This window comes from Callospermophilus lateralis, unplaced genomic scaffold (assembly GCF_048772815.1).
Source record: "Callospermophilus lateralis isolate mCalLat2 unplaced genomic scaffold, mCalLat2.hap1 Scaffold_107, whole genome shotgun sequence".
NCBI classification, from domain to species: domain Eukaryota; kingdom Metazoa; phylum Chordata; class Mammalia; order Rodentia; family Sciuridae; genus Callospermophilus; species Callospermophilus lateralis.
Genome location: NW_027510917.1, coordinates 1,846,579 through 1,870,232, shown reverse-complemented (window position 1 = coordinate 1,870,232; position 23,654 = coordinate 1,846,579). Strand labels below are relative to the sequence as shown.

Below are 23,654 nucleotides of genomic sequence, written 5' to 3'. Positions count from 1 at the left end.
GAGCTCAAATTAAAAAGAGTAATATGGGATATTTGTAATTGTGACCAAAAGGAAAAACCTGGAGAAGGAAAGAAAAGTTAGTGAGTGAAAACTTTTAAGTAATTTTTTCACATGTTGAATCATATTGATTTCCTGGAAAATGTAGAAAGATAGAATAAATAAGTTTTTCAAATGCTTTCCTTTGATCTCATTCTTTTTAGCAGAAACTAAATACTCTTAGCTCAGAAACACACAAAAAATAATCAGAGAACTATATTCTTGTATAAATTCACAAAGCACAATCACAAAAGTCAAGTTGAGTCTAACTTCATCCCTTCTTTGGCCAGTAAAATATTTGATAAATTTGATTCAAAAAAGAGATGATTATACAGATGTTAATGGTTTATATGAGACAGTTTTACCACAATATACCAATATCCTCTGTTGTTTTAGATCTTGTGTGATTTAGCTTCCTTTTAAAATACCCAACAACCCAAAAACATTTTTGCACACTCAACTTCACATGCTAACTGGATTCACTTCTAAACAATATATAAATCTCTCAAAAATATTCAGGGTTTGAAATTATACCTTATTTCCATAGTAACAATGGTAACATGGAGATCTCCAATTAACATTTATTTTATTTCCCACATCATTTGTTGATTCATTATGGTTGTACATAATGATGGAATTGATTGTTATGCATTTGTACATGCATAAAATATAACAATATGATTGGGCCAATATCACTCCCCAACATGTCCCTCCTCCTTCTTTTGCCCCCAACCCTGATCACTTTCCTCTAATGATCTCCCTTTGATTTGCATGAGATCCACCCCCACTTTTGTTTTCCTTTGTTATTTCTAGCTTCTGAATATGAGTGAAATCATACAACTCTTGACTTTCTGAGTTTGACTGATTTTGCTTAACATAGTTGCCATTCATTTGCTTCCTGTTGAAATAATTTTATTATTTTTCATGGATGAATAAAATTTATATATATATATATATATATATATATATATATATATATATATACACACACACACACACACACACACACACATCATACTTTCTTTCAGCATTCATCCATGCAGTTCAATTCATGTTTTTCTGCAAATGATATGATTTTGTTCTACATCAGTCAATAATACTCCATTGTGTATATATGTACCATATTTGTTTTATCCATTATCCATCAATGGAAGCCTTGGCTGATTCTATAATTTGATTATCATTAATAGTACAATGATAAACATGGGGGTGCACGAATCTCTATAGTATGCTGACTTTGATTCCTTTGGCTACATATCCAGGAGTAGAATAGCTGGATTCTCTGGTAGTTTTTAGTTTTTTTATTTTCTTTTCCATAGTGGCTGTACTAATTTATGTTTCTACCAACAATGTAAAAGTGTTCCTTTTACCAATATTGTTACCTGCATTTGTTAATTTTAAATTTTTGACAATAGTTATTTTTCAGCAATAAGATGATTAGATTATGAAAATTGTAACTTCATCCATGAAATGATGCATTGGATGGATTAATAACTTAAATGAGCTACTGTGAAGTAAATGTAGGCATTTGAACCATGGCTAGAGGAAATAAGTCAGTTGGGATATGCCTATTATTGTTTAGAGTATGAGGTGTCCCTAGAAACTCATTAGTATGACAATGCAAAAATGTTCAGAAGCAATATTATTAGATTATGAGACCTGCAACCCAATCAGTGTATTAATCCACCAATTGTCTATTAATTGTGTTGTAACTGTGGGCAGGTAGGGTGTGGTTGGATTGTACTTTTGATCTCTCACTAGATTCCTGGGTGCCTTGAGTTATTCACTTTTTCTCTATCACACCCTTCTGACAAGGTGTTCTGCCACATCTTTAGGCAAGAGCAATGAGGTTTTCTGAACTTGGACAAAATCTCTGAAACCATGAGCTGAAAATAAACCTATCGCCCTTTAATTAGATGTTCTCAGATATTTTGGTTTCCTAAGAAAGAATTTGGTATCAATAAGTAGGGTCATTGATGTGACCATACCTGACCATATGGTTCATAAATCTTAAGAACTGCTTTGTAGGAGTGGTTTGAAAAGTTTTGAAAGTCAGGCTAGAAAAGTCATAAAATTTTGTAAGCAGAGCTTAATGAGTAATTCTGGTAGAAGCCCAGATCTGAATGCTTATAGGGATTCAGAAATAAAGACAGTGCTCACGAGGATCCAGAAGACATGAGAACTCTTGAAAATTGGACTACTGATCATTTATGTTACATTTTGGCAAATAACTTTTCTAAATTTTCTCTATATTCTGAGATTCCACATAAGGATGACTTTGATGGTAATGAACTAAGTTTTCTGGTAAAGCCAATTTCAAGGTGACACCAATATTCAGGTAGTGTCATGGATATTGCAGACAACTTTTAACCAGGTTTAATGTAAAAATCAGAGAGGAAAAATTTTAAAAATTTGATCAGAGAAGAAACACATGTACAACTGAGGCCAAGAAAGGTGTGAATGTTGAAGAAATTACTGCCACTAAGGAGGGGCTAAGTACTTTGCACAGAGACAATAGGAAAAAAAAATGCTCAGGAATTAGCAAGATTATACCCATTGCTGTGTCAAGGGTGTAAAAATGATACTTCTTTGATAAGATACCTCAGTGGTGCTAAAATATGGCAGTCACATTGTTTCACAAGTGTGCCTAGAAAATTCCTTCCCCAGGATTACTTTCACTATGTTGGACTACACAGACACTCATAGGCCACTGCAGCTATGGCCCAATGTAGTCTGGCTCTTGCTTGAGCCGATGGCAGACTGTGTTAGCGCTATAGGAAAGCTGGATGATAGAGTAAGAGGGTCATGTAGACTTATACTAAGATTGAAAAGGAAGAAATAGGAGGCTAGATAAAGTGTAGCAAGGTTGAAATTCCAGTATGCACCCACCAAGAGTGTGCTGCATGAAGATGTGAGAGTAAGGCTGAAGCTGCAGTGTAGACCTCAGAATGCCAGGAATGTTGAACATCTGCAAAGGAAAGCTTCAGAAAATAAACAGAGCCATCTTGTCAGTGTAAACAGCAAGGTCATAGGGACAGGGCTGCTCAAGACCTTTGGATTTCACATCTAAGTGTCATGTTCACTAGATGCAGGACATGTAGTTATAGGATCTAATGGTTGTCTGTCGGGATTTCAGTATTATTTTGATCCAATCACTTCTTTCTATGCCCCTATTCCTCCATTTTGGAATGTAAATATTTACTCTTTGCCACTCTATAGTGGATGTATCTAAATTGCTTTTGATTTTTTATAGGAACTCAGAACCAAAATTGCTTTGAGTCTCAGAGACTTTGGATTTAGAGGTTTGAGCAATGCTTACACTATTAAGCTTATGGTGACTATGGGAGATGGACTAATTTAATTTTACACTGTGAGATGGATAAAACTTTTGGGCTCTAGTTGCAGAATATTATAGTATGGACATGAAGTGTCCCCTGAAAATTCATCCATTATATATTTGGTGAATGTTCAAAGATGAAAAGTTTAGGTTATGTTATTGTAACCTCATCAGTCAATTAATCTATTTGATGCATTAATCATTTGAATTGATTATTGAGAGACAACTGTAGGCAGGTGGAGAATTGTTGAAGGAAGTAAATCACTGGGCACATGTCCTTGGATGCTGGGAGCCATCAGCAAAGTAGGTATGACAAATTCTTTGCCAGCTTACTCCCATGCTGTCTAGTGGAAGGACTTCTGAAAGGTGACCTTGCTCAAGGACCAGGGCAGGATCCGTGTTTAGGGTGTTCCCCCTTTAGAATAGGGCGGTTTAGCATAATAGGAGATTAGGGTGTTCCCCCTTTAGAATAGGGCAGTTTAGCATAATAGGAGATTAGGGTGTTCCCCCTTTAGAATAGGGCGTATCCTGCTGCTGAGTTCCTCTTGAGTGCTTAGGGTCAGACAGTATAATTTGGGAGACAGAAGCCCATGCGGAGTGGATTTGGGCAGAGTAGTGGATTTGGGAGAAGTGGATTTGGGCAGAGAACGTGGATTCCCCCAGAACGTGTTTGTAGATGGCCGGTGTGAGATCGGGAATAAAGAATTGCTGTTTGAATCTACAAGCTGTGTGGAGACTCGTGATTTGTGCCCAGCCAGAGACTGCGGCATTTGGTGGCTCGTACGCGGAACGCCTGAAGCTTGGGGGTAAGTGAAATTGCTCGCCCCTGAAGGAGAGCAAAAGAATGGGTGACCATTTCAAAAAACAATGTGTTCTTCTTTTGATTTATTTTGTTTTTCTTTCAAGCTGCCTATCCCTAGAAATTTCTCAGGCAAACTGGAAAAAATGGTTGACTAAAAGTTTGAAGTTTGTCGGCCCTGAGGAAGAGAAAATTGATACAACAATTTTTAATTCCGTTTTTGTTTCATTCAGTTTCGGTTTTGTTTTGTGTTACCATATTGGGTTGCATTATCTTTATAGTAGATTAAAACAAACTGAAAAGATGTTAAGTAAATTGTTAGAGGTTCAGAACATGGAGAAAGACATTTTAGATCAAGCAAAAGAGAAGGTCTCTCGAGCTAGTCAGACAGAGGAAGAAAATTTAAAGGAAAAGGGGTTGTTAGGAAAAAGGCCACAACAGGAGGCTGTTACTAACTCCGTTTTATCACAAGAGGGTTTAATTCAACCAACAGCCCCACCGATAGAGACAGCTGAGTGGCCCTCAAACCCCGTAGTTGATAATTGGGATCCTGAGACAGGACCTCGAAGATTAGCATGCCCTGTACTTGAACAGGTAGGAGGACAGCGAATTCACCGTGCTTTAGATTTTAAAACAGTGAAGCAGTTAAAGGAGGCTGTAACAACCTATGGTCCCCAAGCTCCCTTCACAGTGAGCATGGTCGAGTCCATTACTAACTTGGACATGACGCCAGCAGATTGGGCTAGCATGTGTAAATCTGTGCTAAATGGAGGACAATATTTGTTATGGAAGGTTGCCAATAAGGAATTTTGCGCAGAGACAGCTAGGCGAAATGCAGCAGCCGGTTACCCTCAAAGAAATATAGAAATGTTACTAGGGAAAGGACCTTATGAGGGTCAGCGGCAACAAATTGAATATGATCCTGCTATTTATGCACAAATTGCTGCAGACGCAGTTAGGGCATGGAAGACTTTACAAGGACATGGAGATTTACAAGGTCAGCTATCTAAGGTAATACAGAGAGCTAATGAAACTTACGCTGACTTTGTAGATAGGCTAATTCAAATGGCTGCCAAAATTTTTGGGGATATGGAACAAGCAATGCCATTAATAAAACAACTGGCTTATGACCAAGCAAATCGTTGCTGCAGAGAGGTTATTAGACCATGGAGACATGAAGATTTAAACACATATATTATATTATGTAGAGATATTAATGAACAAGGGCAAGTCTTGGCAGCTGCAGTACAACAGGCTTTAGATGCCAGGCCAAAAACATGCTATGATTGTGAACAAACAGGACATTTTAAAAGGAGTTGCCCCATAGGAGGAGGATTTAACAAAACTAGGTATCAAAGAAATAGAATACCGGGTATTTGCCCACGATGCCGTAGAGGGAGACATTGGGCTAATGAATGCCGTTCTCAAACTACCATAGAGGGTACTCCCTTATCGAAAAATGGACAAGGACCAGGTATTTACCCATGATATAGTGGAGAAAGGCATCAGGCTCCATTGCCAAAAAACGGACAGCCGGGCCCAATGCTCCGGGGTCCACAACCACAAATATACGGGGCAGTGGAGGAACCCAGCAACACCATCAGAGTAGTGCCCAGGACACATTGTCCATTAAATCCCTCATCAGACAAACCCGAGGGAGCGCAGGGTTGGACATCTGCGCCTCTGCCAGAGCAGTACTAACTCCAGAGTTGGGAGTTCAAATCATTCCCACAGGAATAAAAGGACCTCTTCCCCAAGGGACAGTAGGCTTATTATTGGGACGTAGTTCATCTACATTAAAAGGACTTATGATACAGAAATTTGTAATGAGAAAATTTTAAGTTTAAAATCACATTTTAAAAATTATTATTTTTATATTTATTTAAGATAACTAGATGAATAAAGAGGATGAAAATTGTAGATGAGGTTTTTTTTTTTTTCTAACCAGGATTCTCTCTGAAATGCTAACTTGTTACTATATTATTGTACTGTAGTAATAATCAGGACGACCATGTGGGAACCAAGACCATCTTTCAAGGGATATATCATAGAACAGAACCTATAGTACTTTCTTTCTCCTAAATTAAAGTGAATAATTAGCATAGCATGATTCATATACGGTAATTGGTTATGGGGATTAGGCTATCTGTGTCATTATGAATGACTTTATACACATAAACCTCAAAATTCTCGACATAATTAATATTTAATTATTTTTTTAATAATGTTGAGTTTTATTTTTTAATCTTTATTTATTTTATTTATTTTATATATGGTGCTGAGGGTTAAGCCCAGTGCCTCAAATGTGCTTAGACAAGTGCTCTACTTCAACCCCAGCCCCTTATTTTGTTATTTTTATTCTGGTACACTTACATTTAAACATATTCAGTAGTTTTATTATATAAAATGAAACTAAAACAAAATGGATACAGAATATGAAAAAGAATTAACAAATGTCAAAAATGTCCTTAATGCTATTTAGAATTAAAATCCATACAGGGAAAAACAATCAAATGTCATCATTGAGTAAGTTCAGTTTGGGAAGATAGCATTTCCAATGTATTATTCTCAATGAAATAAAGAGGCCTGCTGTTTTCATTAACTGAGAAGTCATTTCAGTGATTGTGCTTACCTACTTTTAAATGTGGCACAATGATCTATTTTGAAAACTTAATTTATGGCAGAATGGCCTTTGCTGTAATGTTTATGTTTGACTTTAATGCATTCCTTTAATTTCTGTTGTATTTTTGATTTGCAGATTGCTCAGGGAACAGTCACAAACATGGAAGAAGCAGTGAAGTGGATAAGTTACACTTACCTTTATGAACGAATGAGAGCAAATCCATTAGTGTATGGCATCAGTCACAAAGCTTATCAGGTAGAAAACTCAAACTCGTTTATTAAAAAAAAAACCTCAAGGCTTCTTTTTTGTTTTGTAATCCTTTCATGATGTGAGGATAAATATTTGCTACTGTTGCCTCATCTGAATAGAGTTATGGACCTAGAAGAAAAATAAAGAGCCTTAATCGTTTTTTAAAATACAATAAAAAAATTAAATTGGTTCCTTGTAATTATTTTCCTTTATTTAAATCTCTTTTCCCATTAATAATGTTGATATTTGTATCATTCTATTTTTCAGGTATATTTCTGTTAGATGTTAATATTTCACCATGATTTTTTACTCTGGTACATTGAGTTTTAGAAATAACCATATATAAGGAAACATATAAACCATTTTTAAGAATACACTTGTTATATACAATCTACTCCTCCTGTCGTGTCCCTTCTATTCCCTATAGTGAAATAAAAGACAGCATTAATGCATTATTGTCTTAACAGTTTAAAGTTTGAAGTCAGTTTCATGATTCAATGTGTGTGCATAGACAGAGAATTAGATACATGTGATAGCAGGTCTTCCTATGAGCTTTATAGTTGTGTGGTCCATGTGGCTTACAGATCTTGTCTTTTTTTTAGAACTCTGCTTTATATACTGTAAATGCTTCCTAATTACAGATAAAATTCAGTTGTAATGTAATAAAAACATTATTTCACCATCTTCATATGATATTTACTTCTGTTAAGTCAAAATTATCAAAGAGGTTGAGTCTAACTCAAAATTATAGTTTTTCTCTATTTACCAATATACATACACACAAATATTATATTGATAAATAAATACACATACATATGCATTGAGAGTGTGTGTGTGTGTGTGTGTGTGTGTGTGTGTGTATTGGTAAATACATATATATATATATATATATATATATATATATATATATATATATACACATACACACATACATACATTTGTTATCAAAGCAATTGCCAAACTTTTGGGGTTTTTCTTTCATTTTTCCTTTTCTTGTGCAGTAGATTTTGCATGGAAGAGTTGAAACTTAAGACTTGGGGGGAAACATTAAGAATAGTAGTAGCAACTAGTTCTGAAGTTGGTAATCTGAAATTTTTAGGTTTCCATACTTGGGTCTTCTTTACATAGAATTCCACTACTTTTCTGCTTCTCAGTTAAAATATGTGCTGATCTTTAAATGGATGTCTTATTAACAATTTATGACTGCATTATAATCTGTGATTTCATACATTTTTATATTTATTAATTTTTTTTTCACATGACAAAAGAAAACTGAATGCCTTTATTGATTCACAAATCCAGAGAGAGAACAACCATTACCAGATTACAGGCTTCATTTTATCAGTAGCCCCACACTTTATCTCCAAGTTCTGCTTTGGTTACACTGTCTTCTTTTACACACAAGCTATCTCCATGTGACAGAGCTCAGCAGTTTCAAGCTTATATACTCCTTACAATTAACAACAGAGTAGATTTCTCCTGAAGACTGCTGACGGTGCTAGGAAGCCATCTGGAGAAGCTGAACATTTTCAAAATCATCAAGATGTGGCTTCTTTGGGCTTAACAGTTCTTCCTCCAATCACATCTCTTTCCTCTCACTTTTTCCCATGAGAAGCAAGAATAGAATAGGTGACTCCTTCAACACTTTACTTGTATATCTTCCTAATTAAATAGTTGAGTTCATTACTTAGATGTTCTTATTTTGACAAAGTACAGGAAAATTTTCCCTAAGCTTTCAGTCAGTACATGACACAATCTCCCTTCTGGTGAGTTGCTAATAACCCATTTCTTACTTCCTTTGCAGCCCCTACTGAAAAGTGTCCCAAAAGCCCATATTTATACTGTCTTTGAAGGGAATATAGGCATTCTCCATAACAACCCTCAAAAGCCTTCCAGTTTTGCCACTGCCTGATTCCAAAGCTGTGTCCACATTTTAGGTGCTGTTAGAGTAGTAATCATCATTTTATAGTACCTATATTCTATGTACATAAAAAATGCTTAGAAGACAATTGGATAATTTTATCTTTAAATGATTATATGGTTTATAGAAATTAAAAGGAAAAAAATGAACAGTGATCTTCTGACTTGCACACTTTCTAATGCAAATTCAACCATTACTTGAATCATTGTTCCCCTGTATGTAATGTCCCATTTTTCTTCTGATGTTTTCAGTAGAGCATGATTCCTATGCTTATGTGAGGAGAAAGAAACAAAAAAATCAAATCAACAAAATGCAATAAAGGGTCTCAGGATTTTGTTGATTTTGTTGTCATTGTTACTTTCATTCTGAAGGAAAAGAATTTGCATTATCATTAATAGAAAATTTGCTTTATACATTGTTGTTATTTTTTCCTGAAGAGTATAAAACAAGCACAATGACCCTCAAATATAGCTATCACAAATGACAAACTGAAAAATAGCTGTCCTGAAAGAAGATACATGTGTGTGTGTGTGTGTGTGTGTGTGTGTGTGTATGCGTGCATGCATGTGTGTGTGTGTTTATATGCCCAGGTGTGTGTGTAAAACTAAATTTATGCATGAAAACTACATTGTGTGCTTTGTTACTTTTTTTTTTTTTAAAAAACTACAGTTTTCAAAACTGACATAAAGGTGAGTGGAGGCAGAGGTGTTCAACTTGAGGTGATCCATCCTTCAAGAGAAATATCCCCATCCTGACTTATTATTTTATCAACTATACTACAATTTACTTAGGGAATGTGGGACAGTGAAAAGTGCTATAGTTGGTTGACTTGTCCAAGCAGTAAATGCTGCAGTCTGTATTTTATATCATAGTGCTCTTAAACATGTCAAAATGAATTTCTTCCAAAGCCTGTGCATAAGACCAGGATAAACTAAATAAAAATAACTGTCTGGAGGACGGCATTCAATCACTTTCTCTCCTTCTCCCCAAAGCATTAAACTGCTAAAATATTATGTGATCTTAGTTGCGATTTTCTGAATCTTTATCTTTCTATACAACTTCTTGTATTTTGATGCTTTCTTCACCTTATTTTAAAGGAAAACCCTGTTAGGTAGTTTCCTGTGAGTATGTTTGTACCAAGCAGATCAGATGGTCACTTTAAGGGACACATCAAGTTTTCCACTGGTTTGTCTTTAGTAAATTAGTTACATGCATCTGATGTTTTTCCTTGCTTCCAACAATCTAACCAGGTAGCAGATCATAATGAGATCATATATTAGTTGATCTGAAAGTCTTCCTTAAATACCATTACTTCATTTTTCTATCCAATCTATCTACTCACTTTTTGATTAAGCCTCTTAAATTGATATCTGCTATGTTGGTTTAAAATAACATATTTGTGAGGTCCTACTGATTTTTTTTATATCTCAAGCTGCCAGCTATTATGGATATAACTTCAAACATTTCAAATTATGCTTGGAAGCCACCACTGTGATCTGAAATTAACTTTTTAAAATGTGTAAGGAAATAAAACACTTCCAGATCATGAAAATTTGAGCCTGGGTTCTGTTCTTTTCTGCCTAAACTTATGTTTATATAATATAAATACTTTAATATTTTAATATAAATTCTTTAATTTTCTTGGAACATTGCTAACATTTCTATGCCAACATTTTTTTCAGATGGATTATTAATTTAAGAGTAAGGGACAAAAAGTACATTTAACTCAAGTTCCTAGAATAAGTATCATGAACACTGTCATAGGCTGGGATAGATGGTCAGAAGGGCAAGGGGGAAGGCGTGGGCAGTGGGATGGTCTCAAATGTTGACAGTATCAGAAGATAAAAGGAACTAAAAGGTTTGAGACACAACCAGAGGCTCATACTAGCCACAAACAAGCATTCACATGTGCAATCAAATTCTAGCACCTATACCATTGCCCATTTCCATTACATCACACTGGTTGGTACAGTTAGCAGATGTCAAAGAAATGCATTTACATATTTCAAATGATACTGCAATGAAATACTAACTCCAAACCAGGAGTTACTATTTAGAAGGAAAATTCTTAAAGCATATTTTCAGCAGTAAGAAATACATTCTAAGTTCATTTAAGTGACAATGACATTGGAACATGGTTAAAAGTTCAAGTTTAAAAGTTTTTTAAACTTTAATATACACTAAATTTCACACTGAGTGCCGTTATGCCAATCATTTGCTCATCCTGAACAAGAACTAGAGCAAGTGGCATTACAGTTGAATAATCTACTAGAACAACGCACAATAAGTGAAAAATAAAATGAACCAAGTTCCATGGTTTTGCTACCTACAAAGCAACAAGAAGCTTGGGAAATAAAATTGGTGATTTTACTAAAGTATTTGACTATTTTACACAGCAGTGTGATTTTTATTTCTATAAAATACAACTATCTGTATTATAATTAATTACAAAACTCAGTTAACATAAAGAGTTAAACTTAAGCTGTTAGTGCTAACGTTTCTTAAAATAATTGAATACTGGAGCATTCACTGAACTCCAATTCTTCTCTCTGCTGAAACAAAGAGAGCTGACAGACTTTATCTCCCTCATGGTGTTACAGATCTATTAAAAATTGTTTAAAATTATAAGAGATCTGCACATATGAATATCTTACAACGTGCCCCATGTTGGCTCACAGAAGTGAAGAATAGACTCCACATCCCTCTGGACAGTGTGTACTATCTGTGTCAACAGCACCTTCATAATGGAGGGGAATTTAATGTTCAGTTGGTTAATAAATTAAAAAAAAAACTGAGACCCACGTTGACTTCAAAAGTCAAGATGCTTTTATGAGGAAAGTTAGCAGCATTAAAATAACCTCAAATATAAATATGATTTCCACCAGAAGAAAAAGGAAGTAAAGGGGCTGAGGTTATGGCTCAGCGGTAGAGCTCTGCCTTGCACGTGTGCAAGGCCCTGGGTTGGATCCTCAGCACCACATATAAATGAATAAAATAAAGTTGTTTTTTTTTTTTTAAAAAAAGCCCCTCTATTAAAAAAAAAGGAAGGAAAAATATTCTTGGGACAAAAAAATACAATCACATACCAAAAAAATCATGGGCTCATAAAATGGTAGCAAATGGCCCCTCGTGTTGCCATGAGAGTGCGAAGCAGCAGCAGTACTATCCTCCCCCTCTCTGGAGCGCTCCATCTTACATTGATGAAGGAAGGTTTCATACTAAAAGGGCAAAGATTAAAAGGATCAAGTAGCAGATACCAATGAGGCTCAGGATTCACCCAGCCTGCTAACACTCATTATGTTTCCTCCTCTCTCACTTCAACAGTTTCTGAATTGTTATTTTCCTAAAGGAGGTAAAACGAACCCCAATAATAGTAAGTAAATATCAACAATCAGAAAAACATCACTATTAATTTAAAAAATAATACACATCCCTGATGTTCAATAGAAAAAGCAGATATATTCTACATTCACTGAAAATTAAAGAAAAAAAATACCAGCCTGCTTTTCAACTGCGGTTTTCCAAACATAATTGGTTGCATGAGCAAATAAATAATAAAAGGCTATTTAGCTTGTGTTGTTTTTATAATTTCTGACACCATAGTCAGTCAGTCTCAGCATGAGGTCAAGTCCTTCCACAGGTCGACTTGAGGACAAGGGGAAGCACCTCTTGGCTCTATTTAGACTATGCTCCATTTCTGACAGTGTCTCTTCTCCATAGTTCCCATCTCTGCCATGCTGCCAAGCAACATATTAAGATCCAACACCAGGTGCAAAGAAAAACACAGATGCACATTTAGACACATCATGTCATCAAAGAGAAAAAGAAGTTCCTGAAAGCTTCCAACTAGGAATCAAAAGGACCAGCTTACAGGAATCCAACTTCACAGTAGCAGCACTTTTTAGCCATACCTGTCCAGGTGGTATCACTGGCTCCATAATTAAAGAGCATCTGGCACAGTGCTTGCGGCTATGTGGGGGGTCCATAGCTCACAAAGCCTGGTCCTGACCTGCCTGATACAAAACAGCTCTCCAAGGCAGGTGCGTAGCCCCCAGAGTGCAGCCCATAAGACATCCAGAGAGAGAGGGTCCAATAATGAGTCCTTGCTTCCCCAAATGCTGAAGTATAACACCAGAGAAGCACGCCGAGGTAAGTGCAGAGTGGAAAGCAGAAGGCTTCATTCTATTTATTAATTTTTAACTGATACTCTATAGGCAAACATAAAGGTGGGAATCACTGATGGTTATTCATACATGTACATAGCATAATTTGGTCAGTTTCTTCACTCGGTTCCTCCCTTTTCCATCCCTTCTCCCTTCCCTCTGTACCCTTTATCTACTTCGCTGATCTCGGTTCTATTTTCATGGGACATTGCCCACCCCCTTTCTCTGTTTTTTTTTTTTTTTAGTTCCTTAGTTATCTCTTGCTTCCACATGAGATAAAACATAAGGCTTTGTCTTTTTGAGTCTGGCTTATTTCACTTAGCATGATGTTCTCCAGTTCCATCCATTTGCCAGCAAATGCCATTTCATTCTTCTTTAAGTCTGAATAAAACTCCATTTTGTACATATACCATATTTTCTCCATTTATTCATATGTTAATAGGTACCTGAACTGGTCACATAATTTGACTATTATGATTTGTGCTGCTGTGACCCAACAATCCCAACAGACCTTGCACTTTTTAAATTATGTGTCTCTAAATGTTCTCATCACAAATATGATCATTGTGAGAATAGTCAAAGGTACAATGAAAATTTTCTGAAGGACTAAAAATAAAGAAGTACATGTATTTTCATGGGTTAAATATCCCTTGGAATAAGATAAACACATCAATTGATTTTTAAGTATTAGGTTACTATCAAAAGTTTTTTTGCAGTATAATGAAAACTTTAACATAGTTTTCTGGTATTTGAAAAAGAGGAATTTTGTTTCATTCCAGGATTCATAGTTTTACTGCCTTTACAGTTCTATATCTTAACTTTTTCTTTAACTTATATGTTTTGATTTTGTTGCTCTGTAAATTTGTATCTATAGAATTCTTATAGACAAAAACAAATCAAGTAGTTTGGACCTGATATATATAGTATCACTTACAGCAAATATTTGCTGATAATACTCTTGATGCTATGTTACTTATCTGCAGTTGGTTTCCTTTTGCCTCATTTTTCTGATTTTTAAAACTTTTTAAGCTTCCATAAAGATCTAAGTTAAAATAAATGGAAGAAGTATTAACTCATTAGATTTCTAGGAGTTTTACTACTTCTCCAACACCCCATTACAGGTCATATTTTACATTATTGCTCATAACAAGAGATTAATCTTCAAGACTTAGATGTGTATGGTTGTGCACTTGTACAGTATGGTTGTGCATGTATATTTGTTAGGGGGCTGGGAATGTGGCTCAAGTGGTGGCGCGCTTGCCTGGCGTGCATGTGGCCCGGGTTCGATTCTCAGTACCATGCACAAACAGGGATGTTGTGTCTGCCGATAACTAAAAAATAAATATTAAAAAATTCTCTCTCTCTCTCTCTCTCTCTCTCTCTCTCTCTCTCTTTTTCTCTCTCTTAAAAAAGAATATTTGTTAGTATTTTGTATTGAATATCAATTTATACTTAGAAAAAAATTATAATAGTTTTAAAACTATATAAAAGCTCACTGTCAACTTCATTTTATTTCTTTGCTTCTATTATTATTATAGACAAAATGGATTTTTCCACCAACAGTTGTGAAAATTACTAAAACAATAGAATTGTATTTTTAAGGAAATAACCATGCATTTATTTTACCTTTGACAAGGGAAAGCATTCTTGCCATCATATCCCCAAATGACTGATAAAATAGAAGTATGGTTCGGTAATTTAAAGTGCCTATTTAAGTGTGGGAAGGAGAAGATGATGTTTTTTTTTTTTTTCTTATACCACAGTTTCTTTATCCATTCATCTATTGAAGGGCATCTAGGTTGCTTCCACACTTTAGTTATTGTGAATTGAGCTGCTATAAACATTGATGTGGCTGCATTACTATATTATGTGGATTTTAAGTCTTTTGGGTAAAGACCCAAGAGTGGGATAGCTGGGTCAAATGATGGTTCCATTCCAAATCTCCATACTGCTTTCCAGACTGGTTGCACAGTTATGCAGTTCCACCAGCAATGTATGAGTGTGCCTTTTCCCCTCATCTACACCAACACTTTTTGTTTGTATTCTTGATAACTGCCCTTCTGACTGGAGTGAGATGAAATCTTAGAGTAGTTTTGATTTGCATTTCTCTAATTATTAAAGATGTTGAACATTTTTTTTTCATATATTCATTGATCAATTGTATATCTTCTTCTGATAAGTGTCTATTCAGCTCCTTAGCCCATGTATTGATTGGGATTTTTATAAGTGTTTTTTGAGTTCTTTATATATTCTGGAGATTAATTCTCTTCCAATGTGTTGTGGCAAAAATTTGCTCCTAAAATGTAGGCTCTCTCTTCACCTCATTAATTTTTTCTTTTGCTGAGAAGAAGCTTTTTAGTTTGAATCCATCCTGTGTATTAATTCTTGATTTTATTTCTTGTACTTTAGGAGTCTTTTAAGGAAGTTGGAGCCTAATCTGATGTGATGAAGATTTAGGCCTACTTTTTCTTTTTTCCTCTGTCAGGCTCAGGGTATCTGGTCTAATTCCTAGATATTTGATCCATTTTGAGTTGAGGTTTGTGCATGGTGAGAGATAGGGTCTTAATTTCACTTTGCTGCATATGGATTTATAGTTCTCCTAGCACCATTTGTTGAAGAGGCTATCTTTTGTCCAGTGAATGTTTTTGGCTCCTTTTTCTAGTATGAGACAACTGTATTTATGTGGATTTATCTCTCTGTCTTCTATTCTGTACCATTGATCTACATGTCTATTGATGCCAATACAAGCCGTTTTTGTTACTATAGCTTTGTAGTATAGTTTAAGGTCTGGTATTGTGATGCCTCCTGCTTCACTCTTCTTGCTAAGGATTGATTTTGCTATTCTGCGTCTCTTTATTTTTCCAAATGAATTTCATGATTGCTTTTTCTATTTCTATAAGGAATGACATTGGGATTTTAATTGGAATTGCATTGAATCTGTATAGTGCTTTGGGTAGTGTGGCCATTTTGACAATATTCATTGTGCCTATCCAAGAACATGGGAGATCTTTCCATCTTCTAAGGTCTCCACCAATTTCTTTCTTTATTATTCTGTAATTTCCATTGTAGTGGTCTTTCACCTTTTTTGTTAAGTTCATTTCCCAAGGTTTTTTTGTTTTGTTTTGTTTGTTTTTTGTTTTTTTTCTTTTTATAGGCTATTGTGAATGGGGTAGTTTTCCTGATTTCTCTTTCAGAGGATTCATCACTGATGTAGAGAAATACATTTGATTTATGGGTATTGATTTTATATCCTGCTGCTTTGCTGATTTTATTAATTCATTCTAGAAGACTGAGTTTGAATAATAAATTAATGACAAATTTAAAAATACATTGGACCTAACAACCAATGTCCCCCTTTTATTCTTCAGAATGCAGCTAGAATTGTTCGTGACCTTTTTGAAATTGCTCTGAGGAAACGTTGGCCTACCATGACCTACAGGCTCCTGAATCTTAGTAAAGTCATCAACAAGAGGCTTTGGGGTTGGGCTAGCCCTTTGAGACAATTTTCAGTGTTACCACCACACATTCTAACAAGATTAGAAGAAAAAAAATCTTACTCTAGATAAGCTGAAAGATATGAGGAAAGATGAAATAGGTAAGAAGGGGGAAAAGTGCTTAAATGAATTTTTATGTGAAAATAAAATATTTTACCAGATATAAAAATATTGTGGGGGCTGGGGATGTGTCTCAAGCGGTAGCGCGCTCGCCTGGCAAGCGTGCGGCCTGGGTTCAATCCTCAGCACCACATACCAACAAAGATGTGTGTCTGCCGAGAACTAAAAATAAATAAATAAATATTTTAAAAAAATATTGTGAATTTTCAAATTATTTAACATAAATTTATTTTCTTTTTTTTTTAAAGAGAGAGTGAGAGAGGGAGAGAGAGGGAGAGAAAGAATTTTAATATTTATTCATTTTTTTTAGTTATCGGCAGACACAACATCTTTGTTTGTATGTGGTGCTGAGGATCGAACCCGGGCCGCATGCATGCCAGGCGAGCGCGCTACCGCTTGAGCCACATCCCCAGCCCCAATAAATTTATTTTCTCTCTTCTTTTATTTGTTTTTTTAGTACATTATAATTTACATTGTTAATTTTGACATATCCATGAATGCATATAACTCAATATAAATTTTGAACCTACATGTGAAATCTCTTTATTTATGCAAAAGAGCAAAAATCACTCCAAATTTTATGAAGTTATTTAGCAGAATTAGCAATTAAGGCTGGATGTGGTCACACATGCTTTTAATCCCAGCAGTTCTGGAGGCTGAGATAGGAGGATCACAAGTTCCAGGTCAGCTTCAGCAACTTAGCAAGACCCTGTCTCAAAATTTAAAAAAAAAAAATTAAATGGGCTAGGGATATTGCTTGGTGGCTTAGCTGCTGGCCCTGGGTTCAACCCCCACTACCCCCTCCAAAAAATTAGCAATTAAAATAGTTTATATTAGCAAAGTTTTAAGTATTTTAAATGTAGATCCTACCCATAAATGATAATAATCATTCAGTGATTTTTATTCTCATTTTGTTTCTTAATATTGAACTAATTTCAAAGATCTGTTATGTATATCAGCAGTATCACAGTAAAAGTTTAAGTGAACAATAAGCTCTACATTCTCCAGAGTTTCTAAACAAGCTTAATCACACATAGATGCCTTTAAATCCAGTTGTCATCAGTGCATACATAGTATTCAGTGTCCAGCTTTTTGTGTAATATTGAAAAGTTATTCCTAAACATACATTTCCACAAATCCTAACATTTATGGAATAAATGTATAATGCCTTGATTAGACAGTATTGACTTCTGCAGAGGATAGACATTACACGTGAAAAGAGTCATTCTGAAGACGAGTAGAGAGGAGGGTTACTGTTGGCCAGAATTCTAAAGAGGAAACTGAGCTCCGTGGCACACCCCAGGAATCCCAATGGCTGGGGAGGCTGAGACAGGAGGACTGCAGGTTCCAAGCCAGCTTCAGTAAAAGCAAGGCACTGAGCAACTTAGTGAGACCCTGTATCTAAATAAAATTACAAAATAGGGTTGGGGATGTGGGTCAGTGGTCAAGTGCCCCGAGTTCAAGCTCTGGTACCAAAAAAAAAAAAAAAAGAAAGAAAGAATTCCAAAAATGTTTAGAGAGGCTGAGATAGTCATAACATTTGTACTCTAAGATAGAGTAGGAAAAAGGGCAGGAAGAAAGACGGACTATTAACAAAGTAAGTTGACTGTACACATATTGCACACTTGATGCTTTAAAACATGATCTATTTTCACTTAATTGCTCAAATCAGTTAGTCACATTTGTTTTTTAACAGCCTCTACCCTTGGTATTCCCATACATGTCTGCATTCCAAAACCTGATTATTTTATGTTTTCTAGAAGTGGGCCTGGGTGGATGAGTTGTTTTTAATTCCTGAAGCATTTCTTGTGATTTTAGAGTTCTAAAGTAGACCGTGAATAAACCAGTGGCTATGTACATAAAATGTTAAATATTTCTGTATGTGTTCTAAACTAACTCAAAAAGAAGTAGTTCTGTTTAAAGTAGTTTAAGCACAATATCAAGGCTCAGAACCCTAATAATACCTAAAGGAACCTTGATACTGATTTCCAGTGCTATGAATTGCTGCCCGAGGCAGCAAGAGCCACCCTATTGCCTGACAGTAAAGGTCAAATATACAACTCAATCAATCCAGCATCACAACAATTATATATAGCTTAACTCAAATCATCATCTCAATGGTTCGCTGGCATCACCTTTCAAACATTCCCTCTGGCAAATGCCAGGCATCATTCTGACTGGGCTGTGGCTCTCAACAATGCCAGGTCAAGTCAGATTATATTGCTTTTTTTCTGTCTGGACACATTACTTCTATGTGATATTTTTCTTTCAGGTCACATTTTGCATCGTGGATATTGGACGGAAGGTCAAACAATTTGTTCATCAGATTCCTTCTGTTATGATGGAAGCATCCATTCAGCCTATCACATGGACTGTCCGCATCTACCCTGATTTCACATGGAATGATCAGGTAGAAGTGGAAAATATCTATATCTATATTAAACTAAAAAGTCTGTACCTCAGATTTTACTACACCTCCGTCCTCAGAGAGCCTAGGGAACTTAACATTGCATAACTGGACACTATTTTAGTGGTTTCAAATCCATGAGAACTTTGCCATTTATTTTTGCCCTCTCTATTGACTCTCATTTTTGCTTACCAAAAATCCATTTTTAAATCATGATGTCTCTCAAAATACTGTTCTCTCCTTTTCTTAAACATTAGACTTGTAGAGAAAGGTATTCTACATTTTCTTTCTTGTCACCAGTTTTTTTTTCTGCTGAGACCACTTCCTCAAGGATCTCTAATATCTGATTGACCAGATGCCATAACCAGCAGATTTTTCAGTTATTTCCCTTCTCTGATTAGATAGCATTTTATAAGGAGCTCTTCCCTAGGATGTCCTTTCTTGATTCTTATCATGTTTCTATTTCTACTTTTATTCCTCCTTTTCCTGCTTTAATACTTAGAAGTTCTTCAATATCTTATATGTGTTTACCAACATAATGGTAAACATACATGTAAAAACCTACATTGTATCCTCTTCTTATTCTATCAATAGTTTTTAAGATATATCCTTTGACTAGTTACTGTGTTAGAAATTGTACATACAAAAGGCAAATAGGACTCAGTCTACAGTTTAAAAAAAACTAACTGGGGAAGGCAAGTAAATCAGAAACTGTATACAAAAATGCTTTACATCAAGTAGTCTTTAAAAATTCTAGTTAAATGTATTTGGATACTTTCTATATTAGTTAACATTTGTACATCTTTAATCTAAATGAATTTTGTTCAGCAGTGTGTCCTAAAATCACCCATCCATGTTATAATTTAATTCCACATTGTCATTAAAGCATTCAGACCTTTAATTCCTAAAGCATTCCTCATTCCTATTTTTCTCACAGTATATGAACACTAGTTGATAACACCAAATTACAGTTAATATTTTTATAAATATGAAATTTTATATAAAATATAAAATCATATTTAAGTATAAGCTCATATTTGAAATTTTTGATTGTTTTTAAAGGAATGGAAGTTTCATTATTTTTGCACATGGTTTTCTACTATTGCTATTCATAATACATCATAATTTAGTTTTATTAATTAATAGGAGAAAGTACATGTTTGTTTTTATAATTAACTCTCTTTTAATGCTATTAGCTTCAAGAATGTAAAACCTAACTTGCCTCAGTCTGATTTACGTAAGGTAATATATCCTTTTGTACAATAAAAGGTCCACAGATCAGATGGGCCCTAAGGAGGGTCCAGTCTTGAGGTTAATAGTATTGTTCAAGGCCCAAGATCTTTCCACTTCTTTGCTCTGCTCACACTGTTGGATACTTCCCAAATGTTTTCCTGCTTCTCTTTCACTTTTAATGGAGTAAGGGGAACACATACCCACTTCCTCAGCCCACAACATAAACTGTAAGCCCTCTTCCCACAAATACATGCTCCCCCCAGTCTAATTATGCCAAGTGTTTGTTATGGACTTCTCCTTTACTATAGATATTGTCACAAGAATGTCATGAGGTGATTGGCTTTATGTGAATCAAAATTATCCCAGGTGTTATGGTTTAAATGTGGTGTCCCCCAAAAGCTCATGTGAGACAGTGCAAGAAGATTTGGAGGAGAAATGATTGGGATGTGATATCCTTTTCATGAGTCCCCGAGGAAGAAGTGAATACTGAACAGTATTGGACCATATAAGGAAAAAAGAGAGATTGGCTTATATAAAAAAATATGATATATGTGTCCAGTGGAATATTATTTGACAATAAAAAGAAGCAAAGTACTGATGCAGTTTAAAACATGGATGAACTATAAAAATAGTATGGTAAGTTTAAAAAGCCAGTCACAGAAGACCATATGTTATATCATTCCATTTAACAAAGTGTTTAGAATAGCCATATCCATACTTCTAATGAATATAAGTACTCTCTTGGAGGTGATAAAAATGTTCTAAAATTAGATTATGTTCATAGTTGTACAACTTTGTAAATATGTTAAAACCATTGAACTGTATACTTTAAATGAGTGAACTTTGTTTTATAAATTATATATCAAAAAAAGTTGTTAGACTAATAGGTGCTGATATGTAAACAGTACTGTTACTTGAGTTATGATTTTCATAGTAGTAGGATAATTTTTATTCTAGGTCCATGGGACAGTAGGAGAACCCTGGGGATTTGGGTGGGAAATCCTACAAATGATCATATTTATCATTCAGAGTATTTTCTAGCTCTTAAAACCAGGTGAATATAACCTTATTATTTAGCTATCATAAAAAAATATATAAACAATTTTTGTTTTTTACTATCTCTCTGATTTCAGAGTGCCATGAAAGTTTTGTTATCTTCTGTTTTCCTGTTTTGTTTCAAAGGAACACAGAGATTCAGTGTGACAATATTGATTATTCAGTCTGATCCTAGTTCAAGAAATTCATTTATAATCTTTACCATGGTTTAAAGCATGGCTTCTAGAGGCGTGGAATATATAAAATAAGGAGGGTAAAAATAATTTCCTGCAAAATAATAAATTGCTTAGTGAAAAGATCATTCCTTGTAAAATTATCTGTAAAGACTCAATTGTTGTTACATCTTTAACTCATGTTTTATTTGTAATTTCTCTTTTTATCAAAGAGAAAGCAAGCTTCTGATTGAAAATCTTGACTAGATACTGATAGTATTTTATAGCAATATTTTGTTTTCATGCATTTATCTTCTTGATAACCATGTAACATATATATTTTAAGAGATTTCAGATATTCCACTTAAGATACTGATCAGATTTAAAGAAAAATATTAAGTAAATAATAATATGGTACTTGAAATTATAGAAATCATGAAATAATTGCATGAATCAAGTTTGGGAAATTCTGATAATGAATCAAACTGGTAACATGTCATAATGATAACATATATATACATAATATAAAGTGAGTAGAAATTTTTACCTTCTGTTATATCAAATAATCCTCAGAAGGAAATCACCTACAAGTTATTGTAGTACCTGAATATCTGAGCTATTTAGAAATCCAACATAGTTTATTTTTATTACATCTGGTATAGATACTATTAAGAATTGACTACTAAGAACTTTATTTATTTTAGACTTTATTTCACATTAGGTCATTAGTAAAGAAGCTCAACTACTGGTATTTGCAATCCCTATTTTTGAACCTTTGCCTTCCCAATACTATATCCAAGCAGTTTCTGATAGACGGTTAGGAGCAGAGGCTGTTTGTATTATCAATTTCCAACATCTGATTCTACCAGACAGGCATCAGCCCCATACAGGTAACAAATTGAACATTAATGTGTTGATGTGAATTATTGACTTCACAAAATTGTTATTTTAATTAATGTTGATAAGAATAAAGTTGTTTTACTCTGAATTAAAGTCCAACTTACTTGAAAAATTGTTTCTAAACTGTATGTTCAAAATTTTCAAAATCAAATATGTATATGTAGATAGTCAAATTGTGGACCTTTAATTTTTGTTTATTTAAGCCCCAAAAGCATTAAAGTAGGCTTAGTCAATTCTGATAACCATAGTAATGATAAGAGTTACTATTTCTTTGTTACTGGACTTTCATCTGTATATATAATCATTATTTCTCCATATAGCCTTTCTTTTTCATTTAATTGTCATTTATCATTTAATCTGTATTCTCTGTGAAAGTTTTGAGATATCTCTTTTTTCTTACATTTATTCCAATTCACATAAACTTATTTCTAGTACAGGTTATCTTTTATCCAAAATGTTTAAAACCTGAAGTGTTTCAAATTTCACATTTTTTTTTAGATTATGGAATGTTTGTATATATATAACAAATTATTAAAAGGGATATATAGTAAGAGCATTCAGCAGCATTTTTATTGTTGTATAAACTCTAGGTTTTCATAAAATGAACAAATGCCTTTCTGTTTTGATTTATTAAAAAAGCAAAATTTCATGAATAAATCTTTGCAGTGATACTTTCAAGTACCCCTGAAATCTATTTCAAAAACATCTCGAAACTAGTATACTAATTTCATTTTTTGAGAATTCATTATTGATTAGTATTGATTTTCAGAGGTCCTTAATTTACTTTACAGACATAAATTAGGAGTCAAATTTTCTTTCCCATGTATATTTCAGACACACTGTTTGACTTTTCAGAATAAAAAATGTTATTCTGACTACTTTAAATAGCATGCTATTTGACAGTCCTTTCAGAAGTGAAAGGAGACCTAAATATGACTTTATAATCTTTCATTTTGTCAAATGTACACCTTATTCATATTATTCATTGAGAGATTCTTTATACTACATCTCAATTTCTCTTTGATATCTTGGCATAGCAAAACCAAAAAATTTTATCAAAATAGAATGATATTGAGACTGTATAATCAAGTAGTCTACTTATTGCAGAGGGTCTTTCTGGTCTTATTTCATCAAATGTGTTTATGTGATATCTAGAATCTCATA

The 23,654-nt window shown here is 34.4% G+C and overlaps 1 pseudogene; it reads left to right on the top strand.

The window, feature by feature from the left end:
* Window positions 1–2,788: 2,788 nt before the first annotated feature.
* LOC143386218 (activating signal cointegrator 1 complex subunit 3-like) overlaps window positions 2,789–23,654 on the top strand; it is an 84,643-nt pseudogene continuing 63,777 nt past the window's right edge.